Source organism: Schistocerca nitens, chromosome 7 (genome assembly GCF_023898315.1).
Source record: "Schistocerca nitens isolate TAMUIC-IGC-003100 chromosome 7, iqSchNite1.1, whole genome shotgun sequence".
NCBI lineage: Eukaryota > Metazoa > Arthropoda > Insecta > Orthoptera > Acrididae > Schistocerca > Schistocerca nitens.
The window spans coordinates 440610106-440631389 of NC_064620.1; positions in this window are offsets into that span (position 1 = coordinate 440610106).

Genomic DNA, 21284 nt, shown 5'->3' on the forward strand with positions numbered 1-21284 from the left:
CAAACCAGTCCCAGGACTGAAGACAACAACAACAACACTGACTGTTAGAGTTAGTGGATGTGCTTCTGAGGGGTATCGTGCCAAGTTCTGTCCAACTGGCCCATTAGATCGTCAAAATCAAAATCTCGGGCTGGTTGTTGGGCCCTGCCCGGGTGCTCCAAACGTTCTCAATTAATGAGAGATCCGGAAACTTTGCTAGCCAAGATAGGATTTGACAAACACGAAGACGAGCAGTAGAAACTCTCACCGTGTGCGGGTGGGCATTATCTTGCTGAAATTAAAGTCCAGGACGGCTTTTCAGGTCGCTCATCTAAACGGGGCGTAGACTACAGCCGACCTACCACTGTGTTGTAAGGGTGCCACGGGTGACAACGGGAGAGGTCCACCTGTGAAAATAAATGGAGTCCCAGGTGATCAATGCTTGTTGTCGGGCCGTATAAGGGACCACAGTCTGGTTTGTATCCAACCGCTCTACGAAGCGTTTCCAGACACGTCTTTGCTGGCCATCGGGTCTCAGTTCGAAGCAGAAAATTCTAATGGAGTCAGTGAGATTCCAGGCCCGATGACCAGGAAGACATGGCGGCAGAAGCCCCAGATAACAGTGGGGTTGCAACGTGACTGTCACCCGCCATACGGTCCGACAACCAGGAGCGATGTTCTGTGGTGCCATTCCATTTCATAGCAGAACCACTTTGTTTACAGCACAGCAGTACGTACACAATATTCTGCGCGCCGTTCTGTTTCCCTTCATAGCAAGCCAACCTGGGTTTACGTTTCAGCGAGGAACTGCCCACCCCACAGTGCGAGAGTTTCTACAGCTTGTCTTAGTGCTTGTCAAATCCTACCTTGTCCAGCAAGGTCGCCGGAGCTCTTCCCAATTAAACACCAGAGTAATATGAGCATGGCTCTACAACCACCTCTGAGTTTTGACTATGTAACGCGCCAGTTGTACAGAGTTTGACACAGTATCCCTCAGGAGGACAACCAACAACTTCATCAGTGACTCTCAAACGGAATAAGTACCTGCATAAGGCCAGAGATGGACCAGAGCGTTATCGACATGTTCAATTTGTGAAGCTTTTTCTCTTGAATGAATCATTCAGTTTTCCTGAAATTGTAATCATTTGTTTGCCTGTACATGTACATCACATTCGGACAGCTCCTTCGCGATATGTGAATTTCTTTGTCTTAAGAGTATATACAGGGTGGTCCATTGATAGTGACCGGGCCAAATATCTCAAGAAATAAGCATCAAACGAAAAAACTAAAAAGAACGAAACTCGTCTAGCTTGAAGGGGGAAACCAGACGGCGCTATGGTTGGCCCGCTAGATGGCTCTGCCATAGGTCAAGCGGATATCAACTGCGTTCTTTTTTTAAAATAGTAACCCCATTTTTTATTACATATTCGTGTAGTACGTAAAGAAAAATGAATGTTTTAGTTGGATCACTTATTTCGCTTTGTGATAGATGGCGCTGGAATAGTCGCAAACGTGTAAGTACGTGGTATCACGTAACATTCCGCCAGTGCGGACGGTATTACCTTCATGATACATTACCTGTGTTAAAATGGACCGTTTACCAGTTGCGGAAAAGGTCGATATCGTGTTGATGAATGGCTATTGTGATCAAATTGCCCAAACGGGCGTTTGCTATGTATGCTGCTCGGTATCCTGGACGACATCATCGAAGTGTCCGGACCGTTCGCCGGATAGTTACGTTATTTAAGGAAACAGGAAGTGTTCAGCCACATGTGAAACGTCAACCACGACCGGCAGCAAATGATGATGCCAAAGTAGGTGTTATAGCTGCTGTCGCGGCTAATCCACACATCAGTAGGAGACAAATTGCGCGAGAATCAGAAATCTCAAAAACGTCGCTGTTGAGAATGCTACATCAACATCGATTGCACCCGTACCATATGTCTATGCACCAGGAATTGCATGGCGACGACTTTGAACGTCGTGTGGAGTTCTGCCACTGGGCACAAGAGAAATTACGGGACGATGACAGATTTTTGAACGCGTTCTATTTAGCGACGAAGCGTCATTCACCAACAGCGCTAACGTAAACCGGAATAATATGCAGTATTGGGCAACGGAAAATCCACGATGGCTGCGACAAGTGGAACATCAGCGACGTTGGCGGGTTAATTTATGGTGCAGCATTATTGGAGGGAAGATAATTGGCCCCCATTTTATCGATGGCAATCTAAATGGTGCAATGTATGCTGATTTCCTACGTAATGTTTACGGATGTTACTACAAGATGTTTCACAGCCAGACAGAACGGCGATGTACTTCCAACATGATGGATGTCCGGCACATAGCTCGCGTGCGGTCGAAGCGGTATTGAATAGCATATTTCATGACAGGTGGATTGGTCGTCGAAGCACCATACCAAGGCCCGCACGTTCACCGGATCTGACGTCCCCGGATTTCTTTCTGTGGGGAAAGTTGAAGGATATTTGCTATCGTGATCCACCGACAACGCCTGGCAACATGCGTCAGCGCATTGTCAATGCATGTGCGAACATTACGGAAGGCGAACTACTCGCTGTTGTGAGGAATGTCGTTACACGTATTGCCGAATGCATTGAGGTTGACGGACATCATTTTGAGCATTTATTGCATTAATGTGGTATTTACAGGTAACCACGCTGTAACAGCATGCGTTCTCAGAAATGATAAGTTCACAAAGGTACATGTATCACATTGGAACAAGCGAAATAAAATGTTCAAAACCTACGTTTTGTATTTTAATTTAAAAAACCTACCTGTTACCAACTGTTCGTCTAAAATTGTGAGCCATATGTTTGTGACTACTACAGCGCCATCTATCAGAAAACGAAAAAATTGGTCCAACTAAAACATTCATATTTCTTTACGTACTACACGAATATGTAATAAAAAATCGGGGTTCCCTTAAAAAATCGCAGTTGATATCCGTTTGACCTATGACAGCGCCATCTAGCGGGCTAACCATAGCGCCATCTGGTTTCCTCCTTCAAGCTAGACAAGTTTCGTTCTTTGCAGTTTTTTTGTTTGACGCTTATTTAGTGAGATATTTGGCCCGGTCACGATCAATGGACCACTCTGTATACTCATATACTCTCTTAAATGAAATATATCCCACTTCACTGAAAAGAAGCGTGATCTGACCTATCCCTAAGATCGAAAACCCACGATTTGTGATTACCGACAAATCAGCATATTACGAGATGTTTCCAAATCTCTGCAATATATTGTTCACGACCGATTTACTGAACACTTGTGCTGATTCAAGTTATTTGACAAATATCACTTTGGCTTTCGTAAACACCATAGCATAAAAAAATGGTTCAAACAGGCTCTGAGCACTATGGGACTTAACATCTGAGGTCACCAGACCCCTAGAACTTAGAACTACTGAAACCTAAGTAACCTAAGGACATCACACACATCCATGCCCGAGGCAGGATTCGAACCTGCGACCGTAGCGGTCGCGCAGTTTCAGACTGACGCACCTTAGACATACTGCTTGCAACAATGCGACAGTTAAATACCCTAAGATAATGCTTTGTAGTGATTTGAAAGCTACCTGAAAAACAGACAGCAATGTGTTGTCTGTGAGGATGAAAAGGCCTGGAAACAGGTCTTCTCAGGAGTGCCACGACGGTCAAACTTAGGCACACTTTTGCCATCTTTGCATGTTTATCATATTTCGTCGGTTTTGTCGTTTCCTAAACATCATTTCTCTATCGACGACCTCTAGCGCTATCTAAGTACCAGACCTGAAATATAAATACTGCAATTGTCTGGATGAGTGATGGTCTAACTTCAATGGGCTTAAACACAATGCAAAAAAGTCTTAAGTGATCTTAGTATACCATCAGAAGTTAGTAAGTTCAGAATTCCGTGAACAATTATCTCCCGTTTAACTTGACGTTAGGCCAGTGCCGTAGTCGAAAGCAGTAACCTAGGGTGAGCATCTAAACTGGGTTCGAATGGTTCAAATGGCTCTGAGCACTATGGGACTTAACATCTGAGGTCATCAGTACCCTAGAACTTAGAACTACTTAAACCTAACTAACCTAAGGACATCACACACATCCATGCCCGAGGCAGGATTCGAACCTGCGACCGTAGCAGTCACGCGGTTCCGGACTGAAGTGCCTAGAACCGCACGCCCACCGCGGCCGGCTCTAAACTGGGTAGAGAATACTGTTACCTTGTGCCAGAAGACTTACGCTTGCCCGTTTGTCCTCGAAAAGTTTTGGAACGTATGTTATACAGTATGTGAAACTCAAACTTGTGCAGTCACCCTTTCTACCGAACCTCCACTATTTCTATGTAATTCAGCATGGTACCTGTAGTGAAAACACACTCCAAAATAAAGGTCTGAACTAACCATGAATGCTTGTGCCCGTTACATCTGCCACGGGCGGTTGTGGCCAGACAAGTTACGGGACTCCGTATGGTATGTCTACTTTGGAAGTACCCAAGTGCCTAGCATCAGACAGTAAATACCTTTCGTGCCATCATGATCGAAACACATTCCACTTGTCTACTATTGCAGTTGTTCCTATTCATGAAAGAAAAACATTTGTAAACACCTTCGCTGTCACTGCTGTTTGCTTCTGGAACACCTGCTCTGTACTATTCTCATAATTCAATGCCCTGCTGCTTTTATCAAGATGTTGAAGGACTTCCTTTTGCCATCCACATAGCGCTTCCCCAAAACTTAAAGTACGTAGCTAACTTTCCCCAGCTGTCAAATAACGAAGCCAATGCTTCTTTCTTATTCCAGCTACACTTTTCTCTCCTTTCCTTTCTCTCTGAGTCACGCCAATTTCCCTTCCCTTATATTCAATAACTTCGTGTTATCACATTCTTCTTTCTCTCCCTTCTCCAACCCTTTCTCCATACCCATTGCTAATATACAATAGTATTGCTAATAGCACTACCCTGTCGTAATGTCTAATATTAATTGTTGTATTTATCATGTACGAATATAAACTGTCTGTGTATTTTTTTTGTTCGTGCAATTGTAATTTTTATTTTATAAATGTAATATAACACTTCACAGCACATGTGAAACATAAAATTCACTCTTAGACAAAATAAGGAATCACAACGAAGGAAGTTTACAAATGGGACGGAAATCGGTAGATGTGATGCACACGAAAGGCAAACAAATGATTACAATTTCAGAAAAATTGGATGATTTATTCAAGAGAAAGAGCTTCGTAAATCGAGCAAGTCAATAACACTTTGGTTCACCTCTAGCTCTTACATAAACAGTTACTCGGCTTGGCATTGACTGATAGAGTTGCTGTATGTGCTCCTGAGGCTCATAGTGCCAAATTCTGCCCAATTTGCGCGATAGATCGTCAAAATCCCAAGATGGTTGGAATGCCCTGCCACGAAAGCACCACACGTTTTCAGTTGAGGAGAGAGCCCGAGACCTTTCTGGCCAAGGTAGCGTTTGGAAAGCACAAAGACAAGCAGTAGAAACTCTCGTCGTGTAAGGACGGACGTTATCTGGCTGAAACGTAAGCCCAGGATGGCTTGCCATGAAGAGTAACAAAGCAAGGCATAGAATATCATCGACGTACCGCTGTGCTGTAAGGGTGCCGCGGATGACAACCAAAGGGTCCTTCTACGAAATGAAATGGCACCACAGACAATCACTCCTGGTTGTCGGGCCGCATGGAATGTGACAATCAGATTGTATCCCACCGCTGTTCGGGACGTCTGCAAACGACTCCTCGCTGGTCATCGGGGCTCAGTACGAAGTGGGACTCATTAATGAGGACAGTTCAACTGCCGTCACTGAGATTTCAGGCCGAAGGCGTGTCTGGGGACGCCCCAGACAGCGGGCCCTTAGTGCCCGACACCACTGGAAGCGGAAACGGTGTACAGAGGTCAGAGACAGCCGGCGTAAGGGGCGCCGTGAGCTCAGCCTCCTTTCTGTGAGCTGCCTCCTTGTGGTCACTGAAGCACCAGCTGCACGTCGGATCGATGAAACTCTGAGTCCCTATCTGACGATTGCTCGATCCTCACGTTCCGTTGTCTCTCTAGGTCGACAGCTGCCTTATTAACACTGTGTTCGATCATTGTTCATCCGATCCAGCCAAGATCGTCGAGTAGTTGCAGCCCTCCTCTTCAAACGTCGAACGATTAGCCAACTACTCCAGTTGTCGAGCCCAACCACACGTCCTCTCTCTAATACAGAGATCTACGTATATTGTTAACGTACTTGTCTGCGAGGCACAGCTGCTGCCCAACTGAGTACGCGGAATGAAATTCGGAAAGACGTTATGCCCTTGTATCGTCATGTCCCCTGTTTACCCTATCCTTGCCAGCTGCGCAGTGAAATTGCACTGCAGCGACACACTTTCATCCATCGATTACAAAAAAATGGCTCTGAGCACTATGGGACTTAACTTCTAAGGTCATCAGTCCCCTAGAACTTAGAACTGCTCAAACCTAACTAACCTAAGGACATCACACACATCCATGCCCGATGCGCCGGCCGCGGTGGTCTCGCGGTTCTACGCGCGTAGTCCGGAACCGTGCGACTGCTACGGTCGCAGGTTCGAATCCTGCCTCGGGCATGGATGTGTGTGATGTCCTTAGGTTAGTTAGGTTTAAGTAGTTCTAAGTTCTAGGGGACTGATGACCACAGCAGTTGAGTCCCATAGTGCTCAGAGCCATTTGAACCATTTGAACCATGCCCGATGCAGGATTCGAACCTGCGACTGTAGCGCCTAGAACCGCTCGGCCACTCCCGCTAGCTCCATCGATTAAAATTTTGCATTTGCTGTCGATACCTGTATAAATATATGTCTGTGACCAGTTTGCATAACTCTTTCGTGGTGCGTAGTTTTTATATCTTAGACTGTATGTAGAATGCCTGGGTAGATGTAAGAGAGGGCCTGATAACACAATCTTGCTATTTTAAACAAACAAACAAATAAATAAATTGCCCATGAACCGGTAACAACAATGCCTACATGAGAAACTGTGTAACAACTACAACCAGGTGCAAGATCACCCACCGGTTTTTGACTGCTGGTGATCCATAACACTTGAAAGCATACTTATCAGTTGTATGTCACATAATGCCAAAAGTCAGCAATGCTTCAGTAGGGGAATCCAAGGAAGTCAGTACGGTAAGTTTCAAATAATAATAAAATGTTTATGTAAATATTTTGTTATGTGTCATCAGTACAGCAAAAAAATTGATTTTTTTAAAAAGCGATACATCTAAGACCAAGAATTATGGGACATAGAACGGAATGTTCCAAAAAAGGCAATGAAAACAAAATACTGTTGGCAAGTTGCTTCCGATGAGCAAGAAAACACGAAGTCTCGCTTAATTCTACTAATCTTTTCCCCACTTCATTTCGCTTGACGCGAAGGATTATTACGTTTTCAGTTACTTCCATAAAAGACGACGATTTCACGTCTTTAGTGGAGCGATCGTGCAACGTGTCACATTTTTCCGACTTTACGGCTACCTCAGACACTGCGGACATAATATCAGTGGAATATTATAGCATCCTTACAGCAAAGTGCACGAAGTAGTCGGGAATCTTTCTTTCTTTCTTTCTTTCTTTCTTTCACTGGTGCCATGTCCCGCACTGACGCAGGGTCGACATTGTTAGGAACGGATTTGGCAAGGTTAGGATGAAGGGGTGGCCGGATTCCCTGCCTGCCGCCACCGTGTACCCCCCAGGACGGAGTTAGTGTACCCCAGCTGTCTGCGTCTAGTGTAATTCATGGAAGAATGCGAATGTGTTCAAATGTCGGCGAGTCGCGTAACTGTGGCGGAACATGGGGACCGGCCCGGTATTCACCTAGTGGGATGTGAAAAACCGCCTAAAAACCACATCCAGGCTGGCTGGCACACCGGCCCTCGTCGTTAATTCGATCCGGGGCCGGCGCGCCCACCCGAGTCCAGGAATCAGCGCGTTAGCGCTCGCGGCTATCCTGGCGGGTACGAAGTAGTTGGGAATCACGTTCCATATTTTAAAGATGTTTGCAACAGATTATAAAGTTCAACTAGCAATTGAAAGTGATATGTTTTTGCATTATAGCCCTAAAACCATTAAACTGCACTTCTTTAAGCAAACGTTGCACGATGGTTTCTTGATAGAGAGTTTAGAGCAGTAACTTAATAAAGGTACAGCTGGGAAACAGGTGTAGGAAGAGTTATAATTTTCAGTGATATGTGTGCTGAAAAAAATATTTTGCTTATGTACAGGGCCACAGCCTTTAAAAATTTCTTGAAGGAGAGTACGGTCCACATAGGGTGTACTGTTTTTATTTATTATTAGCGGTGCCATAGACCGATTTCAACAATTACGTCATTATCAAGCACTTAAAATGAAACATATCAAAATGGAGCATACTACGATATCATCACATACTTTACAAAAACCTACAAGACATAATAACAGTTTTGTTACAGATATGACATACCCCTATAGATCGCCTTACACGTGGATGAACTTAACATGATGCATCACAAGACGTGGCACGTAATTAAAGTTTCTATTCCACACCCGAGGCCACATTTTACATAGTCCATATACAATATTATACGTGAATGAAAGGATGTCGTTACATCTACACGTGACTGTACATGTAAGTAGTAGCCGCTTGACATGTAAACTGTCATATAATGTTAATCTCAATGTAAATATAAAACAACCATAGAACGAAACTTCAGTTTATTTAGGATGATACATTCTGTCAATTTTTCTTTACAATTACAGTGGCATAAGCTAAATACTTTTTTTGTAATATTTGTATAGTAAAACAAGAATGCAATGTTAATTACACAGGAAATTTAATTTAAAGAATTTCATAAGGTAACAGATTATGCCCGGTTTAGTTTAAGAGCAGATAGCTATATTACAGACCAATATCCTTAAAGTAGGTTCGCTGCAGAATTCTATAGAATATTCTCAGTTTTAATATAATAAATTTCTTGATCGAATCAGCACGGCTTTACAAAGCATCGTCCGTGCGAAACCCAGCTTGCTCTTTTCTCACATGGTATACTGCAAATTATGGATGAAGGGCAACAAGCTGATCCATTCGACACAGTACACTATTGCAGACTGTTGACGAAGGTAAGTACATACGGAATAGGCTCCCAGATGTGTAATGAAATGAAATGTCGTGTGACTAGGGCCTCCCGTCAGGTAGACCGCTCACCTGGTGCAAGACTTTTAAGTTGGCGCCATTTCGGCGACTTGCGCGTCGATGGGCATGAGATGGTGATGATGAAGACAACATAATACCCAGATCTTGAACGGAAAAACTCTCCGACCCACTTGGGAATCGAACCCTCTCCCTTTGGCATGGCATTCTGTCGCGCTGACCACGCAGCTATCGAGGCGGACTCGCAAATATGTGACTGGCTCGAAGACTTGTTACGTAATAGAAGCCAGTATGTTGTCCTCGATGGCTAGTGTTCGTCGGAGACAGGTGTAACATCAGGAGTGCTTCAGGGAAGTGTGATAGGACCGTTGCTATTTTATATATACATAAATGATCTGGCAGACAGGCTGGGCAGTAATCTGCGGTTGTTCACTGATGGTGCTGACGTGTACAGGAAGGTGTCGAAGATTAGTAACTGTGGGTTGACACAAGATGACCCAGACAAAATTTCTAGTTGATGTGATGGATGGCACTTGGCTCTTAATTTAGAAAAGTAAGTTAATGCCGATGAGTAGGAAAAACAAAACCGTAACGTTGAGATACCGCATTAGTAGTGTCCTGCCTGACACAGTCACGTCGTTTAAATATCTGGGCGTAACGATGCAAAGCGATACGAAATGGAACAAGCATTTGAGGATTGAAGTAGGGAAGGTGAACGGTAGACTTTGGTTTATTGGGAGAATTTTAGGAAAGTATGGTTCATATGTAAAGGATACCGCATATAGGACGTTAGTGCGGCTATTCTTGAGTACTACTTGAGCGTTTGCAATCCGCACCAAGTCGGATTGAGAGAAGACGTCGAAGCTATTCAGAGGCGAGCTGCAAGATTTGTTACCGGTAGGTTCGGTTAGCATACGAGTGTTACGTATATACTTCGGGAACTCAAGTGGGAAGTTGACATTCATTTCGATTAACACTACGGATAAAGTTTAAAGAAGCGGCATTTGAAGCTGACTGCAAAACGATGCTACCGCCGCCAACGTACATTTCGAGTAGAGACCACGAAGACAACATACGAGAAATTAGGGCCCATACGGAGACGTATGGACGGTCTTTTTTCACTCGCTCTATCTGTGAGTGGATCAGAAGAGGAAACGACTAGTTGTGTTATAGGGTACCCTCCGCCACGCACCATACGGTGGCTTGCGGAGTATGTAAGTAGATCTAGATGCAGATGTATCAGTGTCTAAGCTATGCTGATATAAATCACAAAAAAATTAAAGTATTTACAATGAAGAATATATACCACTGTAACCCTGCAATTAAGCAGTCCACAGTAGAACAGTCATAAAATGGTAATATGAACATATGTACCTATATAAAAAGATTTTATATCTTGTAGGATAATATAAAACGGCTGTACACGTTGGGTGGATGACATGCACCATCCAGATCTCCATTTCATAGCAACAGTCAGTCAATTAATTGAGCAGGCATATCGTTTTCAACACAGATACAAAACTAAAGTAACAAAACCTTCAATACCATTGAGTCTAAAATATGATTTCCTTCATAATAAGAATTATAGTGTGACTCCTGGAGAGAAAATCATATTACACTGCGAAAAGTACACGGAGCTTCAGCAATAGTCCCATACACCGGTTTAATCTGTTAGGAATGTGTTCTGTGATATTACTTTTTATCTGTTCGAAAGGAGACAAAATATCTCGGTCTGCCTGAAAATTGTATATATAGAGGGGCTTTTGTTGTTGTCTCCTATTGTTTCATGTTTATCACGGGACAAAATTGAAAGGCAGACAAGCACGAGTTAATATTCCATTTTCGCAATTGAACAGATATTGTGAACAATACAATTAATTGATTTTCTAATAATAACAGAAGCGAGTGCTGCACTGCTGGTCGACAAGGGCAAAAAGCAGTCCCTTGTTCTGTTCTCTTCTTTGTTATTACTGTCTGCGGAAAACAGCTTTCACGTATGATGTTCTTCTTCACATTTTCTGGTATTGTCAGTAAAATATTACTGTTAAGAAGATGCAGACAGTGTATGTGAATTTGTATTGTGACGTATAAAGAAATGTGTCCGTTTACGTCATTTCACGTCTAATGACATTTAGCAGAAAATCAATTAGGATTACTGTATAAATAACTAGCTGTTTGCACAACAGTCAGGTGATTGTCCATGCTTCTCCTTACAACTTTCGAAATCTGATGGGGAAAATTCTGGTCAAGCTATACTGTGTTGTCTGTAATTCTTCCACAGACCATCAGGTGTGTGCGATGCAGAGTTTGCTTCGAGATTCTTGTCTCAATGATTCGAATAACTAGCTCTTTCTATTTTATGTTCCTCCGTAAAAATTTTTGTGCCATTATGTAGTGACGGATGTTCGTAAGAGTTCTGATTTTACTGTCTACTGACACGAGGAACTTAATTCCGAATGTCTGCATTTTGTTTTGTGTAAAATTTCACAGGGTGTTATGTAAAGGCGTCTGTGAGAGTGTATAGACCCTTGGTAGCCCATTAGTAAGAGAGCCACACCAAGGCTTTCCAAGTAGCTGCTGTAACCGGCAGGGGCTTGGGTACTGCTGCTTCATCCCCTTCCATTAGCTGGAAGAAGCAGAAGCGGTATTTATCTACAGAGCTGATCGTCTTCTCTGGGTATTTCTGATGGTCTTACTGTTATACAATTCATGTGAGTATTGGCTGTTAACATGTCAAATTTAGTGTGCTGACAAATGCTGTGTGACAAGACATTTCCTTTGTATAAAGAACATAATCCGCATAACAAGAAAAAGAAACCTGTGTGTTAGAAAGTAATGGCACCAAAATTTCAGATAATGGTTGGACGAATAGAACAACTATAAGCTGGGGTCAGGCTCTGAACGATTTTAGTATTTAGGCGTTGAAAATTTTGTATATCTTCGTTATTATGTTGTAAATAATTGTGAACCACTTGCTTGCTTGAAAATAATTGAAGGTGAGGATAATGAAGACTCTGAAACAAACATTTATGTTTATCGGACAAGGATAAACTGTTTGGATAAAAAATAGATGAAATCGCGGAGACATCTAAGGAACAAACATCTGAATTGCAGCTTTTGTTTATGGATAGTGAACTCGTACTTTCTAAGGAACCAGGAAAGGTGAAAGACTGAATGTAGATTGAACATCAAAGTACATAATGTACATTATGCAAAATTATATCCTGTTCCTTTGGGTATAATGAAAGCTGTAGCTGGGATCTCAATAGAATTGGGGAACTTGGGTTAGTGGAACAGTAATTATAACAACTCTTTAATATGTCAGAAAAGATCAGGGAATCAGAGTTAGAAGACTTAACTCTATTACAGAAAGAGAATGTGACAAATCTGAAAATAATTATAAGATTCGGTCGTGTAAAGTACATGAGCCGACGTAAAATATTTTTTTATTTATTGGAAATTGCTGCTGAAATTGTGATTTCTTTTGGATTGGATATACCAATGTCTATATTCATTCACGCTTAGGATAGGGATTAAGAAAAAATATAGGTACTAAAATAATCGTATACGTAGATGAAATATTACTTGCTGCTAAAAGTTAGAATGAAAATTATGAGATATTGAGACAAATGTTATAGGTTCCATACAAAGAAGACATGACCTTACATATGAAAAAAATATGAATTTTTAAGAGGTGAAATTATATTTTTGTGATCATCAGTAAAATTAGTAGGAAAGATCCAGAGAAACTGAAAGCCATAAACGAGTTCAATAATTCAAATAACAGAAAACCGTTCTAGATATTTCTTAGGTAATGTGGTTTCTACCAGAAATTTGTATCCAACCGGTCATTCAAAAACGTCACTCAGAATGAAATGTTACAGGGTGAAATATACAGGGTGTTTCACTAAATGTGTTTGCCTCTGTAAGTTTCGAAGTAATAGGCGACGGAAATATTTATTGCGGTAGGTCACCATAAGAAACGTTACACTGTATGCGGAGCTATGAACATAGTTTATTGTGTTATTATCCAAAGAGTTACAGCAAAAAGACACAATTTTTTAAATGGACAATAGTTGTTTCTGTCATGCACTGGAATCAGTAACACTAGCTATGTACACATCAATTGAAATTACATTGCTATCACTTTTAGTTTGGGAGCTACAACCCTTCAGAGTTTCAGGGGCAGATACCACACACGCTGCGCGTAACGCAATGCGATTTCTAAATGTGGTGCGGCCGAGTTGTAACGTCACCGGTGTCACGGAGCGAGAAGCTTCCTCGATGCGCTGTTAGACTGCCGACTGCCGCCGCACACGGCCGTATACCCGACAGTTCGAGCCACTCAAACAAATGGGGCTCAATATACCACAGTTACTGACATCGGATGAAGATGGCATACACGGACAACCAGTACGTTGACATGTTGCTGATGCTCGGCAAGTGGCGACACGATGCCACTGAGGCAGCCGTGGCGTACGCCGTGAGATATCCTAGGCGAAGAGCTCCGGCAGCCATTGCGTTCTTACGTACCGAACAACGACTTCGGGAAACAGGCAGCTTGGTAATGCGCCGCAGTAACAAATGAAGAACTGCCAGAAGTGAGGAGACGGAGCAGTTTGTTTTAGCTGCGGTACACACGATCCTCATGTCAGGTTACGAGCCCTTGCTGCAGTCGCTGGTGTCAGTCTCACATCCGTGTGGCGTATAGTACAGGGCCATAGGTTTCACCCGTACCGCCTGTCATTGACCCAGGAGCTGCATGGGAACGATTTCCGTTGAGAGAGCTACATTCTGTGAATGGGTCATGCATAATTTCACGCTGGAGTCTCTACAAGGTGTTATGTTCTCCGATGAGTCCACGTTCACAAGTTACGGTAAGTGAATCGCCATAACGTGCACTACTGGGCCGCAGACAATCCTCGGTGGGTACGACCTGTCGACCGTCAACGTAGGTGGTCTGTTAATGTATGATGTGGAATCCTTGGGGATGAAATCATCGTTCCACACTACTTCACAGGTACACTGACAGGTGAGTTATATCGCACGTTTATAGTCGACAGTTTGGGTGGTCTCCTTGAACATGTGTATCTACACACGAGAGCCCACATGTAGATGCAGCACGATGGTCACCCAGCCCATTCTGCGCGTGCTGTTGTGGAAGAACTAAACAACAGTTTTGCAAGAAGGTGGTTGGGGCGCCATGGTCCTCATTCATGGCCCGCAAGGTCGCCTGATTTAACACCATTAGATTTATTTTTGTGGGGATATCTAAAGGATCGTGTTTATGTCACTGAGTCCACATTCCCAGATGATCTAAAACGGCGCATCGAGGACGCATGTTGCTCCGTGTCACCGGCTATCTTACATCTCATCCGCAGATCCTTTAGAAGGCGCGTTGCATTGTGCATTCAGAAACGTGGACAGCCGGCCGGTGTGGCTCAGCGGTTCTAGGCGCTACAGTTTGGAACCGCACGACCACTAGGGTCGCAGGTTCGAATCCTGCCTCGAGCATAGATGTGTGTGATGTCCTTAGGTTAGTTAGGTTTAAGTAGTTCTAACTTCTAGGGGACTGATGACCTCAGCAGTTAAGTCCCATAGTGCTCAGAGCCATTTGAACCATTTTGAACATGGACACACGTTTGAACATCTCATTTAAATCAACTTCCCACCGCCAGAACATCCATCACCCACCACACAGCCATGTCTTATGTACAGCGTGTTATATCTGCCCCTTAAACTTTGAAGGGTTGTAGCTCCCAAACTAAAAGTGATAGGAATGTTATTTCAATTGATTTATACACAGCTGGTGCTACTGATTCCAGTGGATGATAGAAACAACTATTGTCCCATTTAAAAATTTTATCTTTTTGCTGTAACTCTCTTGATAATAACACAATAAACTATGTTCATATCGCCGGCCTCGGTGGTCTAGCGGTTCTAGGCGCTCAGTCCGGAACCGCACGACTGCTACGGCCGCAGGTTCGAATCCTGCCTCGGGCATGGATGTGTGTGATGTCCTTAGGTTAGTTAGGTTTAAGTAGTTCTACGTTCTAGAGGACTGATGACCACAGATGTTAAGTCCCATAGTGCTCAGAGCCATTTGACCCATTTAATGTTCATATCTCCGCAGACAATGTAACGTTTCTTATGGTGACCTATCGCAATAAATATTTTCGTCGCCTATTACTTCGTAACTTACAGAGGAAAACACATTTAGTGAAACACCCTGTAGGTTTGGACAGAGAAATGTCTAGTAGGATTCGAAGAGATGAAATTGACACTAATCGAAAATAACACTCCAAATCATTTATCTTCAAATAAATATTTTTGCCTGGTGGAAGGTTGCATTGTGAGCAGTTTAAGGTCTCAATTGTTCCAGTTAGACAACAAGAGCACTGTAGTATCACTTTCTCCAGAAGCACCCCAAGAAAGTGTGAAATGAACTGTATCATATCAGAGAGGGACGTATTAACTATTGTGTGGGTATTATCTAAGTTTTCCAAATATCAGTACAAAACGCACATTTGTTCACAGAAGACGTACTCAGTTGATACTACGTCCACAACAAATTGATTTCAAAATAAAATGTGTAACACAAGAACAAAATATGTCGTCAGACATTTTGTCAAGAGTATCAACTGCTATGAAAACGCCTGGAGACGTAAAAATTGCTATTAACTTACCCAAGAATCCATATCTTCACATATGCAGTGTTCTCCTAAAATCTCTGTGCTAAGGAAACACCCACATGTACAATGATTGTATGGGGACCGCAACAATGCACGCCCAGAGGACGTAGAGGTGCAGGTTATCATCATATTTAGAACTTTGAGAAAGGTCGAATCATTGAGATGAGGGACAAGGGAGCGTCGTACCAACATACCCTATTGACTGTTGGCTCCTGTGTGATGACTGCAGAACGAGTGGTGACGAGATGGACTCAGGACAACAGAATGGCAAGCATAGGCATGGTCTTTCCAGTCAGATACCATGAGAATATCACAGGATTTTTGACTTGATCTGACAGACGGATGACAACAGCAAAAACTTGGGCAGAGGTTACAGGCAGAGAGCAACAACGAACCATCAAGAACAGACTATTAGGAGCAGGGTTGAGATCTCGAGTTGCCTTGCCCAATGTACCATTGTTGCCATACCATAGGCAATAGAGACTTGAGTGATATAGAGCCAGAACCATCTGGGACATTGAGTGGCAATCTTTGGCGCTCAGCGATGAGTCTCATTTATATCTGTGGTGGTTAGATCGACGCCAGTGTGTCCGTACATGACCTGGTGAAAGATCACAAGAGGCATGCCTCTCGAAACCCATGCCTACCATCCTCCTCTAATCGTGACAAAAGTATGATTTGGGAATTGTTGAAGGAATGCTGAATGCTTGGCCTTGTTGTCACACCCTTCATCACCAGTATGAGACGTGGCAGTGGTAAGTACAGTCACTGACGTCGCTCATCGCCGATATGCTTGATTCTGGAGTCGTAAGAATTGAATAATGGGAGAAAGAGGTTGGAACTGAACATGTGTGGGTGCAGTCGTTTATTGAAGGGCGTCTAGTGAAAAAGACATGAAGATCAGATTTACGGAACACGAGATACTTCAGTATTAATTAAGCACAGAAATCAGAATTCATGCCAGCGAGTACGGGGCGAAGGCAACCACTGTGGCGAGGTGGGGCGACAGAGCGCCCACGGGTGGCAAGTCATGATGGCGTTGGAAAATTTTCAGGAGGATATCTGAAGATTATGGAGGTCTGAAACACAGAGTTAGACGCAATTGCGGGGCAGATACCTCTTGGCAACAAGCATTAGGACGAGTCCAATGCCTGGATGACCAGAGAATGAAAAAGAGTCCACTCAAAAGACACATTTTATGAAAGTAATGATGAAGGAAGAATTATTTCAGATAGCGCTCTGCAAGAAATTTCACTGGAGGAACCAACGTAGGCCATTACAGATTTAATAGAAAATTGTTAGTAAAGTGACTTGTCTGACCTTCCCGATGTCCAAAAAACTTATACGTGGGGGTGGCAGACCACTGCTTAGAGGAGAACGCGTCTGGGACATATGTCAGACGTCAGAGTTATATCATAATCTTTGTATTTATTCGTTTGATGCGTAGTATGAACAAGTACTTTCACAATGGCAGTCCTTTTGATTGGTCCTTCAAAGCACATTTCGATGGTGACAGTATCTACAGACTTAGACGGAGATACGACTGACTAACTGAACAGAGCTTATGGCACACCATACGTCATCACCCAACCTAATGTCGGTAAGTTAGACGATGTTAATTATCTACTGTCGCTGATGACCGTGTGGTTGTGACCGTGAAGTTAAGAGTGTCATTGTGTCTAGAAGAAACCGTGTGGCTTGTTGCCGGCAGGTCTAAAACTATTCTGGTACTTCTTGTCTAAGTCCCGTGTAGCAGAGCAGCAAAGTGATTGTAGTGATATGTACTAGTAGCTAGTTCGATAGGGTGGAATCTTCGTGTCACTCAGAATTAGTTTGAGTCGAGCAAAGTCCTTGAATGTTGATGAGTGCTATTGTCAGTGTTGCTTAAAGGGTCTCAATAATATATTTCATTTTACCACCGGCCGCTGTGGCCAAGCGGTTCTAGGCGCTTCAGTCCGGAACCGCGCTGCTGCTACGGTCGCAGATTCGAATCCTGCCTCAGGCATGGATGTGTGTGATGTCCTTAGGTTAGTTAGATTTAAGTAGTTCTAAGTGTAGGGGACTGAAGACCTCCGATATTAAGTCCCATAGTGCTTAGAGCCATTTGAACCATCATTTTATGAGATTACAGAAATTAAATAAACTCATGAACAAAAACTGCACTAAAACCGAGACACACACACAAAACACATTCCATGAACTCTTGATTAATTTTACTGACATAACACTCAACAAAGAAGAACAACAGCTACTTGAGAAAGACCCAAAATACGATTTGAACACCCACATAGCACATAAGACTATAGAAAATCTTATTCAAATGATTCAAATGGCTCTGAGCACTATGGGACTCAACTGCTGTGGTCATTAGTCCCCTAGAACTTAGAACCACTTAAACCTAACTAACCTAAGGACATCACACACATCCATGCCCAAGGCAGGATTCGAACCTGCGACCGTAGCAGTTGCACGGTTCCGGACTGCGCGCCTAGAACCGTGAGACCACCGCGGCCGGCGAAAATCTTATTACTGAGACTGAATACATCATAGGACAACATGAAAAAACTAACACTCAAGATTTCAACCCAGGCCTAACAAGAGAACTAGTGACAGAGGACACCAAGACAGACAAAGGGAATGCTCTAGTCTTAATGACAGAGGCAGAATACATTGAGAAAACAGAAAAATTTCTGGCAGACAATGAAATAAGCAAGCCAACCAGTGACCCAACACAAAGATACCAAAGAAATGTAAAGACTCTCTTAAAAAACATCACACACACCTTGACACAGAACCAGACAAAAGAATGACACAAAAGAACCCTAAAGCACCACTCTTAACAAGCCTGCCAAAGGTCCACAAACCTCTCATCCCAGTCAGGCCAGTGGTTGACTTCAGAAAAGCCCCATCTTACTTACTGGGGAGACACATGCACACATTCCTACAGAAGACATACACATACACAAACTACAGAAGCCTCAAAAACACAGGAGACATAATAGAGAAAATTAGGGATGTCGACATCCCCCCCCCCCCCCCCCAACAACAAAACTGGTATCTTTTGACATAACATCCATGTACACAAACATACCCACAGAATAAACTATAAACATTATAGAACAACGGCTAAAATGCGAGAAATTCCTAGATGTACATATAAATTAAATCTCATCCATCCTTAGGCTAATCAGAGAACAAAACTTCTACTTGCAACAAGTGGGGCTTCCCATGGGGTCCCCCATCAGTCGAATCATAGCCAACATTTTCTTGGACCATATAGAGAACACAATATTCAATAACATTGTAAAACAAGGAGGGTACAAAATAATAGACTGGTACCGATGTGTGGATGACATAATCTGTCTTGTAGATGAAACGCATAGTAGGATAGAAGAGCTCAACTGTAACATCAACACAGTACACCCACAAATCCACTTCACAATGGAAATAGAAAACAACAAGAAACTAAATTTCTTCGATCTTACAATCACAACATGAATTCTCCATCTACAGAAAACCCACATCCACAAGCACTGTTATCCACAGCTCATCCAACCACCTGACAGTGCATAAATATGCCAGTTTCACACACACGCTGCACAGGATAAACAGAACACCTCTTAAACCATAAACCTACACACAGGAACTAAACATAAACAGACAAATTGCCGTTTGAAAACGACTACAAAACAGACATCATAAACAAACTCAACAACACGTTAAAACGGAAACATGCAGAACACACGGACAACACAGCAGACCACGCCACTTCAGAAGAAAGAGGGAGATGGTACACACTAACATACAATAACAAAATATCACATAGAATAGGAAACATCTTAAAAAAGCAAGGGTTCCCAATAACATTCAGAACAAACAATACAGTTCAGAAAAGACTAAGACCAGTCGGGAAAACATCAGACAAATTCAGCAACGCTGGAATATATCAACTCACTTGTAACTCTTGTCAGGCCCACTACATAGGACAAACAAGCAGAAATTCCGAACGAGGTACACAGATCACATGAGAGCTCTAAGAAGTGACAGCACACATTCAACTTTTGCAAAACATCTAGTGAACGAAAACCATAACCCCAGTAATATCGAAAACGATCTAAGCATTCTGAGAAACAGCAACAGTCTACACCGACAACTAACAATAGAAGAAAATTACCACATATAAAAGGCTATAGTCGAAGGGAAAAATGTAATAAATGAAAAACACAACACTCTGCAACAATACACTTTTTACCGCTCTGAGAGAACTGACCAAGGACACAGAACAGAAAGCACACACACGCAAAAGAACCACTTCCCCATCACACACAGAGACATAAATAATGAACAGAAGTCGTCGTTATTCGCGCTACAGATTTCATAGCCTTTGTCGCCACATGCGATACTCCTCTCGCGACACACGCAAACAGCAAGATGGCGTAATATTCTGGATCAGAAACAAAGTGCAAAAATTTTGTTTTTCTGTGTAAAAAGCAGCCACATACCATCCAACGGACGTGAGTACACGAATAGCTAAGCAACAGCTCAATACACACCAAAACAACTGGTTTCCACAACACTACCACAACCCCAAGTATACACTGCTGACATACGAAGATCATCTTTTAGTATTTGTTTACTAACAGCCGCTCACATGGTTGCAGATGACATGATGTTCGCTAAGTAAAAAGACGGCAACAGAAAAAAGAGCACAGAAAATATGTCACAAACAGCGCCAATAATTGCTTAAAACATGCTGTAACATGCAATAAATAAGGTAGTATGAAAGTATCAATATAAAACTATATTTCGAAAGATGATTTGTAAAAATGTTATAATGTTTTACTGTGTTTGTACAACCATACCATTTTCTGCATGTTTTAGATTAAAAAACCCCACTGATGATGGTGATATTTGTCACCGAAACTAGTTTGGGATAATAAAGAAATAAGCGAATAACAAGGTGTTTTGCATCAAGGCGGACTCAATTTCTGATATTACTGTTTTTCTATGCAAACATGGACCAAATGGAAGAGTTCCAAGATAATATTATTGATCCCTACAAAGTTTGGTACATAACGGACTGGTGCTTTGTGCCGTAAAACTTTCAATTTCCTTCAATGTACACTACTGTTTCTGAAAGTTGCAACACCAAGGAGAAGATCTGTGATTACAATGAAATTTATTGCATAGATTGCGGACATGAGAATACACAGATGAATGCAGTTACAGAACTGTTCATGTACTTTGACAGTGAGAATTCAGTGCAGCGTGAAGCTACCACGAGATGAAATCAGAGCCACTAATCGTCGTGGCATGGAATCAAAGACTTTCTGGATATGATGCTGGGAAACACACTGCCACGTGGTTTGCAGGTCCGTCCATAAAATATCAACAGTGGTTGGTGGAGGACCAGAACTAATAACTAAAGCGACTTACAGG